This window comes from Oenanthe melanoleuca, chromosome 2 (assembly GCF_029582105.1).
Source record: "Oenanthe melanoleuca isolate GR-GAL-2019-014 chromosome 2, OMel1.0, whole genome shotgun sequence".
Classification (NCBI taxonomy): Eukaryota; Metazoa; Chordata; class Aves; order Passeriformes; family Muscicapidae; genus Oenanthe; species Oenanthe melanoleuca.
Window position 1 is genome coordinate 46,941,974 of NC_079335.1, and position 20,362 is coordinate 46,962,335.

Below are 20,362 nucleotides of genomic sequence, written 5' to 3' on the forward strand. Positions count from 1 at the left end.
GACTTCTGCTTGACATTTTTAAAGGCTGCTCACCAAGATGACACTACTTGATAGGAAAACAGCAAAGAAATTCACTATTAAGAAAATAGAAGCAAAAATGTGATCCATTCTGATACATCCCTACATCAGACTGTACATAATTAAAAAGAAAATCCTTAATAGATTATTTTAGATATGTATATCTACAATAAAAATGTTTTCCTCCATTTTCTTTTCTTTCTTTTTTTTTGAAGTTTTCTTTCATGTGAAAGTGCTGCTAAATAGGAGAAGCAAATACATTTTTATTACCAAGCTATATAAACAACTCACTATTCATTTTGCAGAGACATTAATGGTTCTGAAAGTTCTCAGTTCTCAAAACACATATGAACTGACACTAATAAAAATAAAACTTTCTGAATAATAGGCATAATGGCAATACAAATTACATTGGCTCTTAAAAACTTTCCAAACAAAGATGACCCAATTCTTCACAAATACCCACTTAATACTTTCTTTTTCCATAGTATTCATCTTATCTGATGCATGTTCTGGTTTCTGACAGCTGCAACAGGCTAAAAATAAAGCATTGGAGTACAACTTTGTTGACTTCATCCTTTCCTTTGCTGCAAGCAAACTTTTTCCCCCCTGAAGTTGGCAGAGCTGGAGATGTACCATGGCACTTCTTCAAATATGCAACTTGAAAGTAATTGCAGGGTTACCAATTAAAAAAAGAAAAAGTGTCTGTAGCATGCCTATGACTGTGTACAAAGGATAATACTCTGCATCCAAGTGACTCACACATGGCATTTCCCCCTTCTTCTTCATTTGTAAAGTGCATAATTCTGCCAAAAGCACCATCAAGTTTTGTTCCTCTCCTTCTTCAGACAGGTTATTAAAAGAATCCTTAACACAGATTTCTGGATTGAGAAATAAAATTCAATCAAGAAGCAATAAAGTCAGCCTGAAGTAATTAAACTAGCCTTCACTAATGCACTTGGATAGAAGGTCAGGTAAGTTGTTGGCTCCTCATACCCTCTGAAAAAGGACTGTTTTTCTTTCTGAGCCCAGTTTGAAAACAGGCAAGCCTGAACAAGAGTTCTCCACTGTTTTACAAGGCTTGGTCATCCCTAAAAAGGAACCAGCAAAGGTGGAATTGGGCACCTCTTCTTTCACAGAGAGTTGTGTCAAAATGTTTGTCAAGTTCCTCCAGAGCATGTACCTGCACAGTTCTTCCAAGAGTACCATTTTCAAATAAGTCAAGATGATCATGCTTCTGCTCTTTTGGATTCAAAGTATGTCTTAGAAAGGAACAAACAAGATTTTTCTTATCTAGAGCTCCCATGTAGCCACTAGATAGAGAGGCAGGCATATCTAACATTTCTGAAGTCACTTTTAGCCCATGATGCAGAGACAAGGAAAGATCAACACAGCAAAACCAGCTGCTTTCATGGCCATTCTATGCAAGAAAACAATGCTCTGAACAGGCAAGAAGACCCTCTATAGGTAAAAACCATGACAATCAGCTTAAATCCACAAGTAATGTCAATTTAATATCATTCAGACACTTTTTGCAAACTTCCCACTGGTGAGAAGCTGTGTCCAAATTTCTCAAGAGATAATTTTAGTGGAAATGAACTTCCAAGTACAGAGTGCTTTGTAGAGCTCTTCCTTTTCCACAACATGTGTTTGTCATGTGTCAAAGCTGACTCTACTTTCTCCCCTCCCCAGAATACCACAAATTCTTCTGTAAAATAAACAAAGTTCCGTCCAGAATCTTTGAAATTACCAGAGGCAACCCTGTTTGAGATCAAAGATGCACATCACTGTTGGTCTGTCTGCAATATCCCAGATTTTAGTCAGGATGAAATTTGCAAGAAACAGGCAAGCAATAGAACAACACTTGAACACCATATCCAGGGATATGGCTAAAAAAGAAGAGTTTTGACATTCAAACTACCTTTTCTAGATACTTAGGAATCTCAAAAGATATCTGTGGGATAAATGTCCACAAATGACATTTATATAATGCCATTTAGGTCTAGGAAAAAAACCCCCACCTCTATCTTTACTCAAAATAGAAATCCAAAAATTCAAATCACATACTATTAGCACTTAATAGGAGAAGGAAATAATTTTCAATTTCTAATGCTTATATTGTTCTGTAATGCAACTCATCAGTCTATGATAAACTGGAGGGGAGGGGTGTCTATGTCTTACATGAAAAAAAAATTAAAATAAAATATTTGACTTGTTGGAGGCATTAGATGTGCTTCTCTACTTTTCTCCCCAAAATCTTAATGGTGTTTACAGGCTGATCTTAATTTACATGCAACATAAACATACTAGCACAGGCAATCTTGATTCCCAAGGCCACTATTATGGTTTAATGAGTCAGCAACACAGAATATTTACAGGTTCTATGCATTCTTGTTGACATGCATATAAAACTTCCAGTAAATCCTGACAGTCAAGAAACTACTGCTCAAAATATTTTTCTGTGACTGTTGCAATAGTAGAATATAAATACTGTGCATAAAATCCTCACTGTAGGCTAAAATCTGCTTAAAAAAAAAAAAAAAACCTGAGAAATAAACAGCTTATAAACACAGAACAATTTTCTCCAGTAGACAAGAAAAAAAACTAAAGGAACACATCTAAATCTATTTTACATACTCTGAGTAGTTAAATTCTGAAGTTACAAACAAAATTAACATTACAGTACAAATATGTACTCCTCTAAGCAGTTTAATTATACAGGTATAGCACTTAATTCCACATAGATATACATGTAAAATGTGATAGTTATTGTCTGTAGGGATAAAGCTGAAAATAGTCTCAGACCTCTCACTGAATTCCTACAGCAAAAGCCAGACCAATCTCCATTGATAAATAAATCACTTAATCCTTTCTTCATCTGCCATCACCCTATTGCAAAAGCTTGAAACTGAAGCCTAGAAAGTCAAAGCTAAGGCCTGACCTTCCATCTCTATCCTCTCTGGCTGCTCCCTTGTGTACCCCTCAAACACATGCCATCATTTCCTGATGAGTTTAGAAGGGGTTATCAGGAGAATTTCAGGACATGTGTCAGTTTTGTGGCAACCTGAATGCTCTACAAACATCTTCTGTGTTTAATAGGCGATTTGTATTTTAGTAGGTTTATCCACTCCCAACTTTATTTGTTTAAAGGCGCCTTAACCTTGACACAAATCAATGCTAAGCATCTGCATGGAGTACTTCTGAGGAGTTTAAAAATTAAACTCCCCAAAGAGCTGCATTTTGCCAGGAGGTTTCTTTCAAAATTAAACCAAACCGACTTGTCAAATTCTCTGTTCGCTTTCCCCGCCTTTTGAAAATTAGGCAGTTTATTCTTTTCCGCTCTTTTTACAGAGTTCTTCCAAAGATCACGATGAAACCCCAGGCTGCTCACTATAAAAACACCACCCCTGGCTCCCAAGTACCTTTTTCTTCCTGATACAGCCACAGTGTTTGCATAAGGCAGCAGTGCCAGCGAGTCAGGGGCCCTGGGTCGTGCCTTGCAGCAACCCCCCCTTCCAAAGGAAAACAAAAAGCACTGAACCTTCTCTGCCACATGCCCAGTCCTTCCCCCACCACCTCTGTGGTGAAGACAGCCATTATTACATTTCCTTTCGGGTTATTTACAAGGTCTTGGCTCTGACATTGATTTCTTATCTGTTTCTATGACAAATGTTAAGTGTTAATAAGCTGTCCTTTTACAGAAAGATAATGCTAAACAAATTATAGGAATTAATTGCTCCAAACCTTCTTTATTTTTTTTCTCATGAGCATTGAAACAAGAACAGAAAAAATTACTCAAGACCAGAAAAAAACCCCACACTTTTTTTTCAGCCAATTAATAAGTGTTAGCAGATTAAATGAAATTACACTTTAAGCCAGGCAGTGCCCTGAAAATCTAAAGCAAATTTGTCAGGGAATATAGAATAACCAGGCAGGCATAGCTCCCTTATGAACAGTTTTTTAAATTATAAGTGATGAGTTACTTATTCCTTTTTCAGATATTTTGTTCCTAGTTTAAATTTTAGGATAAAGGGTGAAACTTTCAGAAATCTTTTCAGTTACAGAACCATTAAAATGATAAACATTTGGGATCCCAAAGTACACTTCTACTCTAACTGTCCTTTCAGACCTGCATTGACTGCTCTATAATAGCTGCCAACATTTGGTAAGGATTAGCCTTTCATTTACACAAAAGCAAGCATTCCTTAGCTAAATCAGCACTTTTTGCCATCAGACTCATAAAACCTTTTCACAACACAGATTTTCAAGAGAATCCTTTAGGGTTTTAGGATGCTGCTCCTTTTACTAAGTAACAAAATACACCCCAGGGTGTCTCATTGACCGCACTCAGCTGTCCTTTGACCTCTGCAATTGTTCAGCCTAACTTCAGGGCCACAGAATCTGCCTCCCCCCCACCAAAAAGGCTAATGTTGCTTCCTCCTAGCACCTGGCAAAAGCAAAATCCTAGAGGTTCCCCCCTCTTCCAGATTTATACCACGTTCCAGATGTTGCCAAGCAGAATGTTCCTGCAGGCAGGTTTTTGGGAGCCCAGAAGGGCCACTCAGAACCTGGGCTGTGGCCATGACCCCCTTGCTCAGCTCAGGGCTGCCCTTGCCCCCAGGGATACAACAGGTCATAAAGCAGGAATAGATCTCCAGCCTTCTGGGGACACTGGCTATTTAAATGCAACAAGAAACTATGTGAGCCCAATATTGTGTGCTGAGGCAAGCCTCCCCCCTCTCAGAAGTCAGGGGGGAAAAAAAGACGTGTGAGAATCTCAGTTGGAAGCACAAATCTATCCCAATCATTACAAAGATCTGCATTCTTCTTCCCATTTGTTTTAAGCCCTTTGAGAGGACAAATAAACAAACAAACATTCACCCTCCAAGTGCATAAAACATATATTTAGCTAGTTGCTTAGGTATTTGCAGAGCCTCTAAGTAAAACAGCAGAAGAGGATTGTTACAGCTTCAAAAGAACTGTCATTAAATAATGAAGTTGACCTCATTGTGGGTACAGAAGAAAAAAATGGAAGCACAAATCAGCCCTCTGTTGAAGGCTTTTTGATTATATGAATTGGATTTTATGATTTTTTTTAAGAACTTGGACATTTTACATGCCTGAAGCAAAAATAAAATCATTACTTCAAGTTCACACTGCTCCTAAAATGCAATCAATGGAAATGAAAGCAGAGATGCTGATCACAAACATACAATTTACTGTCTATTAGGAAAGGCAAGTACAATACCTTCTCAGATTCCTTTTAACCTATTTGAAATGCAGTCATGATTAAAGGATGCAGCTAAGAGTTTGTGAAGCCTTGCTGCAAAGTTGTTTAAAACTCCTGAACACCTGAAAAATAAAAAGGGAGAAAAAAAAATCAGAATGACTCATGCCAGCATATTGTTTACAACGAAACAAAAAGCCCTTCCTGTGGAAATCTCATCTAGAGTGAAGAAAGGAGGACCAATGATTTTTAAAAGCACATTTTCCTTTAGAGAAATACTTGGCTGAAAGTGCTTGGTTGCTTCTCTATATTCTACCAGAAGTACAAACTTAGAATTTGCACGTTTTTGTGCTTTAGTCACTATATGACAGATAAGAAATTTATCATATTAATATGATAAAATTAACTGTTGCAGAAAAGGATATGATAATGCAGAAGTAATTCTTTTACTAATCATAAAGACACAAACTAAATGGGGGAGCAGTTATCTACCCTGGAGATCAATGTTCAAAATGAAATCAGAATTAACTGGTTGCTCTCCTACCTAACTTTCCATAAAAATATTCAAGTGTATTTTATAGAAGAAAATACACCTGAAATACCCCAAGGAATTGCAAAAAATGTCTAGTAAGCAGCAAGCAAATGAGTAACTCCTAAAATACCTAGGGCTGTACAGAACACTGATTAACATCAGGAAAGGCTTTAAATTAAGTTATCATTGAGTGGACTTTGACAAGACTTTCTTAGGCAGACAAACTGGCTTGGTTTCTCACTAGTAATAGGCCACATTTTGTCAAAAGATTTAAAGGAATTTTCCCTGGTGCTCACAAATGGGATTTTAAGGCTTAAAGCTGGGACTGCAGGCACAGGCCTGCTGGCAAAACCAGAATGGAGCTGTACACGCAGAATTCAAACTCCAGGTTTTAAAATTAAAGGCCTTAAAGCTTCCTCCCCCTCCTCTCAATTTTAAAAACCCTCACCTGTGGCTCAAGGCAAGGTTTTGGGCAAAGTTGTTGTGTTCAGAAGAAAGGCACCGAACGACTCCACGGGCGGGTACCGCGGATGCCACCGCGCATCCCCGCCACAGACGGGTCCCCCCGCCGTGGGTCTGGCACAGATGGACAGCAGGGACAGCAAACACAGCTCCTGGCCAAACTGTGGGCTCTGCACAGGCTTCAGCCATGGCAGAATGCCAGTAATCCAATTCCAACAGCCCCTGCCTCTGAAATTGCTATTTTTCAGACACGTGCTGAACATTTCACCTGCTAGTAATGACATTTTTGTATTTTCTTCTAATTACACTCAAAGCTAAGACCTTTGGCCCTAGGCCACAGACCTCTATTCAGGCTGCACACATTCTCTTAAAGGCCCTGAGCCTTTGTTGTCACTCTCGGTCTTTCATCTATTATTTACATCCATTGAGAAGAGAGATACTCCACCATTTGTGAAGCTTTAAAGCTTCTAATCATCTTAATTTCTTCGCCTTTCAACCAGTGCTTCCCCTTATGGACCAATGCCAACAGTGTGACAAAATAATTTTTCAAGCCAAGATCCTCCTGGACCCTTCCCAAACCTTGACACACACTGGGCTGTGAGTGCCTTTTGTCCTCTGCCTGCTGCTTTTGCAAACACAGACCTTTGCTCATCTTGGGGGTGGGGGGGATGGATCTGCCTGTCAGTGCATTTGAGGGAGTTTTCTTGGGGTTTGTGTGGTTTTGCACTGCTTTCTCCTTGTAAAAAATCGAACTCAATTAGTCCAGCTAAATCAGAGATGCTATAGGGAGCTTTACCTCTTCTAAAAATATTAAGTATCTTCTGAAATACTATGAATTTTAAGTTTCTATTTTTTTCCAAAAGCTAAACTGCTGATATGCTGCTTTGTTTTTTTATAATGTTATGCGCCTACTGAGAACTGACAGATTGTCACACAATATTTAAGACACACAAAATACCATTAACCCTTTTCCTGATTATTGGCAACATTAATTTGTCCTGACCATATGACATAATGGGGAAAAAAAAAATAAATTCTCATCTTATGTTCATCTCCTTATCCTCCCTTATTTGCAAATGAAATAGGAAACAAATCAACAGCATTTTTGCCAAGATGTAGAAGATCTCTTCAGAATTCATCAGCCACCAATTTTCATTACCAAGACCTGTGAGACCTGCTAACGTGCTCCACATCTTGGCTCTTTCCTCCACTATGGTCTGGCTTACTTTTGATTTTTCACAGTGCTTCCTTGTTGTCTGTCCCCTCTGAAGACCCCCAACCCCCATGTCTTTTCTTATTTTTACCATTTGCTTCAACTAGCAGTTCACTAGAGACTCATCCATCTTACAATGCCTAAAGTGACAGATGCTCTCAGGAATGACCATACTGTTGGGTGAACAAAAGATAACATCACCTCTAGGAACAGGGAGAAATACAACTTCAACCCTGAGACACAGCTATCCTGGCAGACACAGCACCATAAACCTCTCTCAAGTGAAAAAAACCCAACCAACAACTGTGGGGAAAAGGAATCTGACACAATTACAAGCCAAAAAGAGTATTTTTTCTATCCTAAGCTGTAGTTAGTGGTGTTGATGACTTTTTTATTTTACTTTTTTCCTCCTAATACCCCATTGAAGAATTTTGTAGAATTTACCAGAGATAAAATCAAGAGGAGAAGAGAGAATGGAGAAATTTCACACAAATACTGTTACAGGACCCCTACAGACTTGAATGGAGGAAGAAGGCACTTTGGAACAGCTTCAGTAGAAGGTCACACAAGTCCTTCACCAAAACACAGACATTACCTTGTTAAAATCTACACATCCTACAGACCAGCTGTTGCTCAGTTAAACCCCACAGGAATTCAGAATCATCGTGCAAGCCTGTGCCCTTGACAAATGCATACTGTAACCAGAGTAAGATTATTTTAATGTCACAGCTGCTTGATAAATCTGTACAAGTAACAGCCCCTCAGTGTTTTGACATCTGAGCATGCATCACTTAAAAAAAAATTAAATTAGAATGATAGATTTTCCAGCTAACACTCACATATCCAGCTACAGAATGATGCCTGCTCCTAAACAAAAATCTGACCTCTGTGCTTGTAAGACTGAACTAAAAACTGCTGACTTGAAATACACCCAAAATTCTCCATCCAGTCAGTAGAATGGGACTTGAAGAGTCCTGGTTGGTAGAAAACATTACTTTAAAAAAGGGAAGGTCATATTAGTTTCTCCCAGTGCCACATTTGCAAAAGTGACACCAGAAATACTGAGAACCCCTCTTCTGCAGTGAGATACAAAGACCTTCCCTGTCCTTCCCAGTAAAGCTTTAAACAGCATCCCATGTTCAGTTTTCAAACACGACATGAAATAACCATCATTGCAGTACATGAGACTGAGAACATGTGAGTTTTAGAGATGTAAAGTTAGAGTTGTAAAATAAAAGATCAGGATAGGGGGCCTGATAACCAAACATCTCCCATCCAGTGAAAAGTCAGGGAAAAATCACAACATGGGCTTCTTAAGATCTATCTATTGATTGTATTAGCCATATTTATTAATTTGTGATGAGTTATGATTTTAAGTCCCTATTCTGATGTAGAATGTTTCTGCTGTGCTCTCATAGCAGACCATATCAAACCACCAGACTGTAAATATGTAAGTAATGTATAAATACACCATTTTAAAATATAGGTCATTTTATCACAGTATGCCATTCTACAATACCATTTTAGACATCCAACACACAGAGCTTAAACTAGCAACCAGTCTGGTCTTTCCTAAAGAGGATCCCAGCTTTGGGCCTTAGACCACCTTTAGAGTTCTTCTCCTATTCTGAGCCACCAAGTGATCTGACACCAAAATCTTTGATGAAATCCCATTTGGATGGGAAAAATATAAACAGGAAAATCTACAGAAGACCATTACTGATATATGATTGAAAAAGTTTTATGCAAGACTCTGCTTTCCACCTCCTGTCTCAGCAATTTGCAGGGTTCAAGGCACACTGCAACTACCAAGAAGAAAAGAAATGAGAAAATTGACTCTGGGGGATGTGCCAGCACATCCTCGAGTGTCACCATGTCCAGAAAAACTATCTGAAGCTCCTTCCAACCCAAATAAATCAAAGAAACAAATAATGAAGTCTGTACCTAACATCCACACAGGAAAAAAGTCTTGAAAATATATAATGCTTTCACCCAAAATACTTGAAGATCTTGGCATCAGATATGGATGAAAAAGTAGTAAACTGCCTCCTGCCTTATAAAATCTGTATCCTGCACTCAGATGGGCATCTTATCAAACAGCCAGTCCTTACACATTTTATCTCCAAATATTTATCACAGTAGAGAGAAGTGTTTATAGTTAATATACAATCCATCTTCTGCATGCTGCTGCTTTTAAACAAGACAAAATGTGAGGTAAAAGGTCAAAACTACTAGAAAGAGCCTTGAATAAAATCTCTGATATTACAAGTATTTTGCTGGAAGAGACAAGGTGTAAAATAGATTACTGGAGCCAAGCTCCATATGGAAAAGGGGAGGCCAAGGGTACTGACCCAAACAGCAGTGAACAGAACCATGAGTATTAATGTGTTTGGTAACTCCACACTGCTTTGAAAATCTCTCATTTAATGGAGTCACATTTTCCAATTGAAGCTGAACATTTTTATGTGTGTGTATGTAAAATCAGTTCTCATTCAATGCAATTTCAACATGGAATGATTAAAAAAATTGATGATAAACTTTCAGGTAACTTCTGTCATTACCATTAAGTTATTGACACTGAAACATGACCTTGAAATGACAGCTTCATTAATGCAAGTTTTACCAGGGAAGGTTTCAAAAAGCCCTGATTAAATTAACTACTTTTAAACACAATAGGATCAATATGTATGCAGAGAATGTACACCCCCATGGCAAGTTCTGCTTGCTTGATTGATCAAAAACAAAAAAATCCTGTGGCTTTCCAGATCTCAGCTGGTGCCAGAAATCCACATAGAAAAAAAAAAAAAATCCATCTAAATGAAACTCTGAAAAGGTTTACCCTTCACCAGTCTATTTGCACTTCAAAAACTCCTTAAGTCCTTCAGCTAAACCCCAGGGTTGAACCATTGCAAAAATGAGAGGGGGATGGCCATGATTTATCTTCCTTCTGTGCTGTGGACAGAGCTGTAAAATCTGCCTGCTGGTGTGCCTGTGTGCTACAGGCCTCTTTTCATGAACCTTGGATATTTTCCCCTTTTAGAAACAACCCTGCTCAATTCCTTACCACCCTTTATTTCCTCCAATCAGACAAAAGTACCATTTTTAAGGCAAAATTTTGATTTTTGGGCATTGGCATGCAAGCTGATAAAACTGAATCAGGAAAACGGCCAAGCATCTGAAATTAGCATTTTAAAGCAAAATATAGCAGATCTTACTCATACCTGTAAGGACTGGCTGTTGCCTTAGTGAAGCTGTGCTCAGGGAACACTTGTTTAACAATCTAATTTAAGCCTATCCCTTATATTTAGTACCAAACACATTTTTAGCAATAAGCTCAAATAATTTTCTATTTGTAGATAACCAATCTGTTAGGTCACCCAGGATGCATTTTCCAAGCTTCTGTAGTTCAAGATATATTACCAATAGAAGGAAAATGGAGATTTCATGGGTCACAAACTTCTGCATCACGAGGACCTTCAGTGCTGCTGTCAGCCTAGTAAAACTCAATCAATACACTCTTGCTTTATTTGTCCACTATTAAAACCCCTGCACCTGAATTTCTACGGGGTTACATTTTTTTGAACCAAAAATACCAATTCAACAACCATACTGACATTCTTTGAACAAAATTTAATGCTTTGATATTCAGTTTGTGTATTAAAAAAACATAAACACACACATATAATATAAACATAAATCCTACAGCACCGACACCACAGAAGAGCACAAAAAAAGGGCAGAGAAATATATTTGTGTACTTCTACTTTCCTAAAGCTTTCTTCTACTCTAAAGACCCAACTCTATAAACCACAAATCAGTGGCACAACTCTTACCAGTCTAAATTCTTCAGATTTGAGTAAACAGATAGACTTGCTCTCAAGGTAAACAACAATAAGAATAGATTCAATATTAACTATTTTTGCATGGAAAGGGCTCATTTATTTCCAAAGTATTAGGCAGATTTTGCTTTTATCACAGATTTTTTTCTTTTCCATTCTAAAACAACAGAAATGGATGAAAAGTACATTATGAAAATATAAAAAAATTGCACATCCTGCCACAGTAAGCTGAGTCTTAATTAGACCAGAGTGAAGCTTTAAAAACATTGACATTGTGCTTGTTTTTGTGCAAGCCAAATACTGGCTCTAACAAAACTGCAGGACTAATCTGAAAAAAAAAAAAAAAACCAACCAACCCTAATCACTCTATTAATCCCCACTCAAATCCACAAGGATACTTAAGTAAGAGGTTGTGGATATAAGAAGGAATGGCATCTTACTCAGCATCTGACATGCTGCTCAACTTAACTCCTCAGAGTCTGAAATTCTCCTTTGCCCCAGAAAGAGAGACAAAGATATTTTAAGACTAAATCCTCTTTTGTGCATATGCTTTTCATATTAAAAAAACCCTCTCCAGTATAACTTGGTTTTTTACAAAAACTATAATAAAATATTTCTTTGACTATGTCCTTCACTGGCTCACATTTGTAAGACTGCACTGAGAGTGTTTAAACTTGCACCTTCTCCTGGTGTGCTTGTGAAAATTTAGAATTCCAGCTGCCACCTCATTAGCAAAACATTTCAACTTCCCTACATGAACCAACATTTTCTATTTTAATAGGAGTTTTCATGAAGGTGGAAGTTTGTCTCTTTTTACCAACCCCCTATTACCAAGATTAAGCTTTGTATAATATGTATTGTAATAAAGAAGTTGTTGAGTATTTCTGTAGCTATCTATTTTTTCCACACTTATTTATTGTTCCTGAGAAAACCCCAAATGGACACACTGATCAGTAGGATTTGGTACTTCTATTTCAAGCAAAGTGAATGTCACCAGAGCAGAGCCAGGTAAACCAACTTTAGAAACTGAAGACCAAGCAGACACAAGAAAAACACCATAAAACAGAAAAAAAGAATCTGGAAAAACAAAACACCAATAAGAAATACCCTGTGGATTCATTAGCAACCAGGGTGGCAGGCTTTCCTCTAATTCCCTTTAAAAGCTCATGACTACCTGCAGAGCCTGGGAGTGCAAATCACATTAGTGGAGCCACCAGATGACCAAAGAAAGCACTGGAGGCCTGGTGAAACCAGTAAACAAAAGGCAGCATTCCAGCTGAATGCCACTGCTAGAGCCAGCATTGTAAGATGCTTGGATCTGATAACCCAAAAACCAGATTAGCTGCAGGCAACAAAAGAGTAAAATGAGAAACAAAGGGGTCATTTTGACACATGAAGAAATAATTTCCATTAAACCATCTTGAGTTTGCTGTGTAGTTATAAAAACTGCTCCTACTTGAAGTGACATTTGAAGCAATGAAGCTGTGACAGTGCAGTGTCTTGGAAAAGCTCCTGAAATAACACATCCTTGAACACCATATAATTTAAAGAGGCAAACTGGCCTCTCTGTCTTTGAATCTTTATGACACTTTAAAGGTCTAATAATGATTTTTAAATCTGTTGTACAGATTTCAGTTAGAAGACTTAAAGTGTATGGCTAGGCTTGAGGAAAAGATTCATGAGTTCAATCTGTATTTAAAAGTCTCCTGCAGAGAATGCACATACCACAATATTCTCATGTAATTATACAAGCAGGCTGTCTTCTCTCCCCAGTCCCCATCTCCTCACACATGAGTCTCACTGTCAACACAGGAAAGAATCATATTATATTCCTTATCAGAAGCTTAAAACAGAATTTTTATCCTGAAAAAAAAACCCCAGGCATACTATAATCACAGGACCAAACTGCAAAACTCAAACAACAAAAGTCTCTAAGAATATGTCAACACCAGAGAGAAGTCAAAACTTCCCAGGGTAAAATTGGAAAATTTGCCACGATTTTGTCTTATACAATTAAGAATTCTATACATGCAAAACCAAAACAAGTATTTTTCTTTCTCCACAAGACAGTAAATTGTCCTGCTACGAAATATTTACGAGCTAGAAGAAATTTCTGAGGAACACTGTGGTATACAGAGAACATTTCAGCTTGCTAGCTTTGTCTCTGCTTTTCTTGTTGGTAGCTCACAACACAGAAACCTGACAGAGAAGGAACAAGCTTTCCTAGAACACCACATTTCTTCCCTGGAACACCACATTTCTTCCCTGGGTTTTGAACACATTCAGCAACTAAACCTGTTAGCATCAGTAAGGATGGGATCTCACAAAGTGTATCTAACCACAGCCAACTGATTCCTCTCTGACAAATGCAGAGAAAACAGACCCAGAAAAACATCTCAGCAGAGTCTGGTGGGCTCAGCATAAAAGGACAACCTGCAGCTGTGTCCAGACACAAATATATGGTATGCACTGACCTGGAAATGCTGCTATCGAGGCTCAGTGAAAGGCTTGTAAGAAAAAGCTTTGCAAACACCTTCTGCTACTTGGTGAATTTTTCAAAACACATCTGAAAGGGGGAAAGGTGTAATGCAGGCCTCTAATCACAGAATATGGCCATCTCAGGGGACACCTGTGCCATCAGAGCTCAAAAGAACAATGCATGGAGTAGATACTGTTCACATCCAGTTTTTCCTGGCTCCAAACCATTCTGCTCTGGAGTGCTACCACGGTATCCATGCTGCTTCTAGTATTTTTGCCACGTACATGATCTGAGAGAAAAAGGTGGATGGGCAGAAGACAGGTTGAGTAGAAGCCCCTCTTCTCTTATTGTTCTTTTAATGGTATCTTTTTACCCAAAACAGCACTCAGGCATAAACACACCTTTATAAATCCATGGAAGGAAAACGTGGAAGGTGTGAAGAACAGTCAAGAAGAAAGGAAATATGACTTGTGGCCAAAATGTGCACACATATGTGCTGTAGAAATCTAGATACTCTTGTATATCTGGCTCATCTTGAAGCCTTATACTGAGGAGATTCAGCCTATCACTATTCAAATAGCAATCAGCCAGTCTGAATACAGAGATGGATGCAGCTAGTAATCACATAAAATCATCCACTTTAATGCAGTTGGCCTTGTACTGCGAAGAAAACAACGTGCTTGGTAGTAATGAACAGATAGATTATGATTAGTGATTTTACACAGTATCTTTTTAATAAGAAAGAGAACACTAAACAAAGAAGGTGATTTGTTCAGAGTATTATAAAAACTTTAAATATTTAATACAAGCAGACCCCCATGTTTCAATTACAAATGCCTTTTCCAAGCAAGGCTATTTATTTCAAGTTGTGTTGCCCAAGTTCCCCCATCATTAAAATATTCCAGAAAAACAGAAACTCCATCAGGGCTTGCTGTTTATCTGCTGTTTCTTGTGCAGAAAGACACAGTTTGGCCAGACCTTCCTAAAAATGCTAATGTTGAAAGCTTTCCTCTCTTTGAGGAATTCTAGTTATTTCTACATAGGGGCAAGCACCTGACTGGGAATGCCATGGACCCAGTTCTGGGCAGCTGACTGAACACCTGGTAGGTTGAAGAAACTGGTTTCTTGTTCCTAAGGTCATTCAGCAGGGCTGTCACAAGGTCTCAAGGAAGACCCCCACATACACAGAAAAACTGATGGGCTCCTTTTAGATCTGATAGGAAAAGCACAAACAGACCAGGGCATCTTCACTACTCATGCTGATCTACATCCTCCACAACTGCAGTTTGAGCCCACATCTTTTCTCACATCAAAAGTTCTTTTGTTGAGAAGCTCTCTATATGAAGACTTGCACAACTCCCTGAGAGTTTCCTTGAGTACAATTTTGGACCACAAATATCAGACATTAGAATAGTTTTCCCAGTAGAGTAGAAACCATCCATAGAGAAATCATGTCTCATCCAGACACTGCTTGCCATGTTAGAAGTCCTGGAATATATTACAAAAGTGGCTACTGAAGCATTCTACCTTCAAGGCAGGAAGAGAAATCAAGCTGCTCTTTAAACAATTTAAACAGAAATCTTGCCTAGAGAAGGAGACATGAAAGATGCAGGACTAGGAAAGAATAATGCTCAGCATTCACAACTGCTAGTGCTTTTACTCAGTCCTTCCACATCTTCAGTGTTCTGGCATGAAGAGAAAGGGAAAAAAAAGGGCCAAGGGAAAAAAAAAAAAAAAAAAAAAAGAGGCCTTTCAGAAAGAAGAATTTCATAAGAAAAGTAAATAAAAAGAGAATACCTTGTCCTCTCTCACACGCTGAAGTAGAGAGATCTTTTCAAGACTCAGGAAAAAAGAAAAGATCATTCCATTTTTTAAGTACAGGAGGGAGCAACAGATAGAAACAGTGCTGAGGAACTCTCTCTGCTTGTGACAAACCTGAGAGTCTGCTAAAGGGGGGCTAAGGAGGACAATTGCATTTTCACAACATCATAACCAACTTACACTGAGCTTTTCTGAATGGAGCTGACTTTCCTATGGACTGGTACAGGGCTCTTTTTTTGTCAAGGCTTCTTTAGAAACTAACTCAAAATGAAAAGCCCATACAGAAAGATCCTGAAAAATTCATATTCCCACCAGCTGATTATTGTGTAATAATCATAACCATAAAACAAAACATATATTAAAATAATCTAATCTTCTCTACAGCTCTGATTTGCTCTGAAATGGAAGTCCCCTATCTATCCCAATCTTCTTTCAAGGGAAAAGTCTCTATTTCTGCTAAATGTATTGGTTTTCAAGGCCATACCCACACCCTGATCCATAAAGAAAACAAAAATGCTTTGATGGAGTGAAAAAGAAAATAATCTTTCCACAGGATTCAAAAGCAAGACAGTTTTTTGCTCCTCACTTAAATCTATTGTTATTGTACAGGCATTTTCAGAGGGCAGGTAGTGTAAAAGTTACACAGGCAAAAGAAAAAAATAGAATATTGGCTTCAGTTCCTGTCACCCTTGAAGTTCCTAACGTGACAACAAGCAGTACTTCCCCACCATATCCTACACGCTTCTGGTGCCTTCCAGAAAGCCTTTTTATCTGATGCTGTGAACAGACTCCTGCTGCAGATCTGAATGCCTAGGACTGAAAGTACTGCACAAATGACAGAGAGCTGGGGAAAATGAGTGGTTGAGTATAGGAAGAAACGGAAAATCAATTCTCAGAATGCTATCTTTGCTTCAGTGCTTCTGTTTGGCCTCCTCCTCCCACACTTGCTCTTGTCCCTCGCCAGCTTCCTATTTTACCAGCTCTTTTCCTTGCTACCCACTAGTGAAGGAAGGAAAATTTACCAAGATCATTTTTCCTCTGCTGGTGCATTATGTGGCTGTCTTAAGAGCATTGTCTGGTTTACCCCAGCCTAGGTTTGGCTGTCATCTGAAAACACAGCAATTCTTTCTTTCAGCCTTTTCTGCTTCCCTAAGTATCAATTCTCATCCCATCTAATGACAGGGTTTGAGAGCAGCACATTTTTTCCGTGGAAACTCTGAGAAAGCAACAGAAGGATGAAAATTACAGTGTATGAAGAAGAAGCAGACATATTTTTTTAAAAAAAAGCAGGGGCCGGCCGGATAACAATTCCAGATAAGATTTAAATAAACATACGTGGGAGGTAGCAGGAAAGGCAGTTGGTTCCTCATGCTCAGACGCACACAGGTAATGACCTCTGTCTCCTGCTCTCCCAAAGCTAACAATGCTGGTTATTGCACTCCTCCAGTGAGCTCTGGAAAGGATCCAGTGCACTACTGATTACATTTCATCCACAGTTAGTTTAACCTTTGAAACATGACAGTCAGTGGCAGTGAGCAGGCCAGCACATAAGGTCAGCTCAACCTTGTTGGTCCCAGCATTCTCCCAGTGTTTGCACAGAAAACAATTCTGTGATCAGGGATTCCTACCCTGTAAATACAAAAGGCCCAACAGGGACTGTGCCAGAATGCTGATTTTATTGCAAGGTGTCATTCATGGCCATTAATCTGTCAAGACAAAAAATACAGATTCTCCTCTTTCAAAAAACCAAAATAGTATCAGACAGAAACAGTCACATTTAGGAAGGCAGAGATGTGACTGATCTACTGTCAGGTACCAGGCAAATGTTGCACATTACGCCTCCGTGAATAGAAAGGAAAAAAAAATACAGAAAAGAAAATAAGTACGCTCTGAAATAACGGTGAGACAACTAGGTCAGCAAGTGTAACAGGAACACTTTGTGCTCAAAGGAAAGCTAAAAAACCAATTCCTGTTCAATTGCCCATTTTTCTCAAGTTATTCCTTTCCAGAACAGCCTCTTTTGAAGCTCATTTTTTATCTGCTGTATACCCTATTTTAAAATGAAAAAACAGCATCTTCAATTACCTTGAATTTCTACAGAAAAGTATAGAACTTAGCAAGATCAGATACCCTTATCTCTTTATAAATATTATTTCTACATTTTAACAAAGCCCTTAGTCTTAGGAAAACATATGCAAAGGGAGAAAACAAAGATATTCCTGGCTTTAAAAAGCTTTTAGTTAGTTATTTAGAACTTACCACATTTTCCTTAGGGATAGATTAAAAGCATTTTTAAGGTATTCAAATGGGGAAAAATCAATTTTCCTCAGAAACAACTGCCTTACAGCATAACAGCGATGAGGATTTTTTTTTTTTTAGACGTGCTTAACTATCCCTTGGAGCATGTGCACTTGGATTTTTCATTATTTGTGTTGGTGTGGATGGCTCAGGGAGCACAGGCTTGTCAAGAGCCAGTAAGAGGTGAAGAAAAGGTCATTTCAGCAGAATTCATTTTCTCTTAAATTCTCAGAGAAATGCTGCTAAAAAGAGGCAACAACAAACCCATCACCTCTTCCTCTCTCTATTAGCATTTCCTAAGGCTCTCTCAGCTATAATACAGCAATATCTTTGGTTATAGCCAATCACCTTTCCATCTTCCTCTAACATGAGTTTTAACACAAATGCTGGCAACAGGCCTGTTAAGTGCAGGAGCTGGACTAGATCTCCAGACACCCCTTCCAGCAGCACTGCCATGAGCAATCCACTCACCCACGAGCTGCATCTGCTGCTGCTCCAGAGGCAAAGCTTCCCCTCTGCTTCCATTAAGAAACCCCCACCCTAGGCACAAACTGGGAACCTTGACCCTGGATTTTCCTGGAGGCAAATCCAGGGTCCTTCAAAGTAGGCAGAAAGCTGTGTGGGCTTGCATAAACAAACAGCTGTGCATCAAAGTTTACTGTGTTGAAGTAATGTTAATTCTTGTATTCAGAGTTGGAAAGAGGATGGTGCTTTAAAAGCTCACAAACAAAACACAGCCTTTGGAAAATCTCAAGTCTTGCTCTCTGAACTTGTTCCCTCCCAACTCTTCACACCTCCACACCCCCATGAGTCTCTAAAATGACCTGCACCAAAGTATGTAGGTAAAGCACAATATACTTCTCCAACAGTCTGTGCTCCCTTGGAGCTGGCAGCATATATACTGGGAAAGATGCTGCCCTGACCTACAGATTGGCTGCTTTCCCAGGCATCCACATGAGAACAGGCCACACACAGGAATACAGCTACCCCCAGTGCACAGAGAATACACTGGATGACACTGGATAACATGAATATCCAATTCCAGAGAGTGGGACCACAGAGCAGAGATGTTTAAGCAGCTCTCCTGGCAGCAGCAAGGTCAGGTCAGAGCCAGGGTGAAAAAAAAGCCCTTCCCAGAGCAGGGCTGGTGCCAGCACAGCAAATGGCCACCTCTGGCTTGGAGAAGGCTCTTCCACCCTGGCTCAGGAGCTGCCTGGGCAGGCTCCATGTGGCCACACTTCCATTCCTGCAGCCAAAATGTCTCAGCATATTCAAAAGCACCATGCAAGTGAGATGGTGCCAGGGAGCAGGAACCCAACAAGGCTCACCAGAGCTGGGCTGGCCCTGGATCAAAGTCAGCTGCTCCATTAGGCACTGGGGTGGACATCTCAATAACAAGGGGCACAAGTGGCAGACAATGGAGAGAAAAAACCCTCATGGTTTGGTGACACTCAGAAAAGAATTGCCACACAGTGACACAGACCAGGCATAAGGAGACATCTGCCCAGTGCAATGAACGTGGTCCTGATGTGGTGAAGCTGGAAGGTGGAAGCTTGCACTGTGGTATTTCCCTTTCCAATGGAAAAGTAACACTGCAAGGGCAGAGACCTTACACAGGACACAGCCATGGTATGGGTGGCCCATGCACAGTGGCAGAGAAAAGACACATGACAGAGGACTAAGAGCTAAAAATCCTAGAGGAGATGCCAAGGAGAGAGGCCAATATATCAGCTCCAGCCCAGGGAGACCAATGATTCACTTTATGGCCTGAAAGCACTTCCCACCAAAGTTCACACAGGAAGATAATGTCCCCCTCAAATGAATTTATGCAGATGGCAGTTCACTTGTCAGAGTTTAAAAAGAGCCACTTTCATTTTGTAATGAGAACACTCGAGGTCCTCAGCAGACAAGAACAGAAAGCCAGTATCTATATGTAAGCAGTTTCTGCTCATGCCTGTTGTCTGATTATAGTGGGAGTTTACACCACTGGACCTACACAGCCCTGCTGACCCAAAAAGGCACATGATTATATCCCATTAAATCTCATACCAAGTCCATATTTCTCAAAAGATGCAAATGAAAAACCTGTGGATTATGCATGCAGATGTTCCTCCAACGTAACTTCTGAATCAAAAACAAACACACCAAAATGGACAACTGCTAAAATAATGTGAACCCAGATACTTCAAGAAAAAAGCACTTGTGAGGCAATTGACATTTTTTCTCTTGATTTACATTAAATCCTCACTTTATTAATGCTAAGCCTGAGTAAGACTTTTAAAAAAAAGTATTTTGCCCAGTGTTTTAGCCAGTTTCCTGCACCTTTCTCACATGAACTTGCAATCCTTTATAAGGTTTACACATAAAATAAAAGAAAGTAAAAATAAGGTTTTAAGATTAAAATAACCATTACCTCTACAAAAACAGTGTATCATGTTAGGCATCTGACACAGAAGACCAAGCACAGTGGCAG

The 20,362-nt window shown here is 39.2% G+C and overlaps 1 protein-coding gene across 9 annotated transcripts in view; it reads right to left on the bottom strand.

Annotated features, from left to right (window-relative positions):
• Nucleotides 1-20,362, bottom strand: part of GREB1L (GREB1 like retinoic acid receptor coactivator) — a 128,656-nt gene that overhangs the window by 67,618 nt on the left and 40,676 nt on the right. For 8 of the 9 annotated variants that reach the window (XM_056483778.1, XM_056483776.1, XM_056483775.1 and 5 more), the window contains exon 2: nt 5,267-5,370. The exons of the other annotated variant lie outside the window; for it this stretch is intronic. The gene's annotated coding sequence lies outside the window, so the exon portion shown is untranslated. The remainder of the gene's footprint in view (nt 1-5,266; nt 5,371-20,362) is intronic. 9 annotated transcript variants of the gene reach the window in all.